The 3,460-nt window shown below is 42.1% G+C and overlaps 1 pseudogene; it reads left to right on the top strand.

Annotated features, from left to right (window-relative positions):
• LOC109319111 overlaps positions 1 to 856 on the top strand; it is a 1,454-nt pseudogene extending 598 nt beyond the window's left edge.
• Positions 857 to 3,460: the final 2,604 nt, after the last annotated feature.

Here is a 3,460-nt window from a genome sequence, read left to right as displayed (position 1 = left end):
CCATGGTGACACCTGCATCCATTGCCTTTGTGACCTGATCATAAAAGGCAATCAGGTTGGTCTGACATGACCTGCCCCTAATGAAACCGTGCTGGTTGCCCTTGAGCATCATCCCTGAAGCCGGTCCAACACAGAGGTGCTCCTTGATGTCTTCTCAATGAGTTTCCCTAGGATTGAGGGAAGACTGACGGGCCTACAGTTGCCTGAGTCCTCTCTCTTCCCTTTTTTGAAGATGGGGACCACTTTAGCTATCTTCCAGTCATCTGGCACCTGGTCCGAGCACCATGAGCGCTCATAAAGCTGTGTCAAGGGCCCTGCAATAACCCCAGCTAGCTCCCTCAACACCTTCCTACTTGGATATAACACTGGTTTCTATCTTCTGACTGCCCTCAGTTTTGAGAGTGCTTGTCAATTTTTTATCCTGTTTGGTAACAGTGCCAAAACTCACTGCACCAATTAACAATGGTGTGAACTCTGGATGCTTTCTTTTCTAGTGACAATAGCTGAATATCTGATGTGCAAAGAGAAGTTAATAGAAGAGCATTCAGATGACACTAGCCATTGCCAGGCAGTGGTTATATTCATATGGAACCTGAACTTCATTGTTATGAGGATATTATATCTTCTGAATTATTACTATCGTTTATCTTTGCTCAGTCAACTACATCTTGTCGCCCTCTTCCTCTCCACTCTTAATAGCAGCATCAACCCCCACACTCCTGCCATTTACTTCTTTGGAGGAAGCAGCAAGAAGAAGTAGTTCAAGCAAACCCTCAAGATGATTCTGAATAGAGCCTATACTGATAGGATGCAAACAAGAAGCCAGGAAAGTTGCCCATGCTTCAGATACAGCTGAAACAGTTCTCTAAAGTTTTGGAGTGAAACCCTTGAGACAAATAATTAGATGAAGATGTCATGATTCACTGCATCTCTATACAATTTATGTGACAATAAATACTGTTCTGCTTTAAAGCAGAACAGGTGGTGAGATAATATAACTTTTATCTTCATTGGTTGAGTCTTGAAAAAGTACGGACAAAAAGGAAGATGTAAAATAAGTATGTATATATTTCTTTTAAATGTATTCAGCAAACTGACATGGCACAAACAGAAGTGGCTATAGAGAGAAAAGTCTTCAGACAACGAAGGTAAGGTAAATGGAGGTCAGAAATGCTTCAGTGGAAAAGATTATTGGTGAGACAGTCTGAACAGTCCAAGAGAACCATGGGTAGAAACTTGTTATAAATAGGGTTGAGCATCCACAAATACCACTGAAGGCAATGAGACATATAAGTTCTCAGCATCTTTAAAACCCAGACTACTTTACACAGGATTCAATTCAGACATATAGTTTATTTTCAACTATCAGTGTTCAGCAGCTGTCAAAATGGCAAACAAAAGGTTAAGAAAGGAACTGTAAACAAAACAGAAAGTATTATTTTTCTACTTTATAGATCCATGGTGTGAGCATACCTTTAATAGTGTTCCCAAATTTGGTCCCCACACCTCTAAAAGTATGTTGAAAAAACTAGTGAAGCTACAGAGAAGGGCAACAAGGATGATTAGTGGTATGGAGGGGCTTCCATATGAAGAGACATTAAAGAGGCCAGGTCTATTGAGTTTAGAGATGCTTGTGGGTGCCACATGATACGGATTTACAAAACAGTAAATTGTAAAGAGAAAGTAGATTGGGATTTATAATATACTATCTCTCACAGTACAAGAACTAGGAGTCAGAAAATGAAACTTGTAGGAAATTTAACTAACAAAAGGAAGATCTTTTGTATGTAAATAAAGTGTGCAACTTGCTGTCACAAGATATTGTGGAAGCTGATAGTTTAGCTAGATTCAAAAAGGGATTAGACAAAACCCTGGAGGAAAAGTCATCAGTAATTATTGAATGTGGGAGTTAGGGGTACAGCCTCTGAATTAGCACTTCCTTGACATTAAATGCTGGAGGCTTCATGGTATAGTACATCTTCCTGAAATCCATAGATTGCAGGCAGTAGGATTAAAAAGTTGAGAAAAGGTGAAGCAGACTTGTGGGGAGCAAGTTCAGATCAATCCTACTCTGACACCCACAAAAAGTTGCGCTCTTTAAACATGCTACCTGGTCCCATGGGCCTTCCCTGGTGTCTCTACTCTTAATCCTCTAGATCTAATAAGAAATTGGGATGGTTTTTGTACAAAGGAGGAGGACAGCTTCTGAGCCTAGTGACAACACATGATATGTATGAAGGGAAAGGATTCTGTTTGCAGGGTTTTCTGTGTGCCTACCATGAGATGGAGGAGAAATCTTTCTGACTCTGAGGCTGTTGGATGAGAAAAAAAACAGAGCTCTAGGTGTGGTTCTGAGCAGTGAAGAGGTTGGATAAGAAGAAGAGGGGTTCTCAGATTGGAGGAGAGGGGTAAGTGTCCTGGTGGATCAGTGGGAGTTAATGGGATATGGGTGATCTAAACCAGGAGGCAGATGTGCTGGGATGGCAAAGTTGATTGTAATTAGGAAGGAAGGTATGGGTAATGGATGTGTAAACAGAGAGATGAATGGACAGCTGGGAAGATGGTAGAATAAGACATAGATTGGAAGAAGAAAAAGTTGAGAATCAGAGAAGAAACAAGAGGTCACAGAGAGTAAATATTGTTCCCCCAACCTTGTCTTTCCCTTAGATGTACAGGGTACCATCTTTGCATTGGAAAAGAGAAAGAGGTTGGGAGTCACATATGATTTTCTCACCAGACTCCCTTATAGCCTACCAAAACACTTCCCTTGGATAACCCTGCTACAGATTCCCTGTTTTTAACTTTCTAGATATATTCATCCTACAGGGGATAATAGGCTTGTGGGGATAAGGAGAAGAGGGATTGAGGGAAGAGTGTTATCATAGCCCTTCCACTGATCTTGGAGACTAATTGCCACTGAAAAAGCCATAGAAAAGGATGGGTCAAAGGCCGGATCCAAGTAAACATGGATTTCTGTCCAAAGCCATTTGATTTGTGTTCCTGTCACACACAAGGTACAATACATACAACACAGTTCCCTCCCTACTGACCACTGCCTCCTCTGTCATGCCATTTAGTGGCAAGGGCAGAAGCAGGATGAGTAAGAGGCATCACATTCAATAAGGTGCTGTTGTGACCTCCGCAGAGCAGGCTGGCCTCACCAAACACCCCATGTGTTCATGACCAGGAGTAGGAAATGCTTCACTATTATTTCACTCTGACCTTTTGGACAGAGGCCTCCATGACCTGGGATTCCTATGAGACTTCTGGTTTTGCAGCCTGATCTCATCCGGTATGAGAAAGTGGCTTTCATGAAGCATGCTCCCTGAGCTTATCCTTAAGGCAGTGATTCTCAACTAGGGTGATGGGGAACCCTGGGCCACTGCAAGAACTTCTGAAGGGTGATGGGAGATATGAGGAGATAAGCAGACGTAGGAGATACGTGCAAGCTCAGGCTCCT

This window comes from Crocodylus porosus, unplaced genomic scaffold (genome assembly GCF_001723895.1).
Source record: "Crocodylus porosus isolate Cpor-Errol unplaced genomic scaffold, CroPor_comp1, whole genome shotgun sequence".
Lineage (NCBI taxonomy): Eukaryota > Metazoa > Chordata > Crocodylia > Crocodylidae > Crocodylus > Crocodylus porosus.
This window is presented reverse-complemented; position numbering and strand designations above follow the sequence as displayed.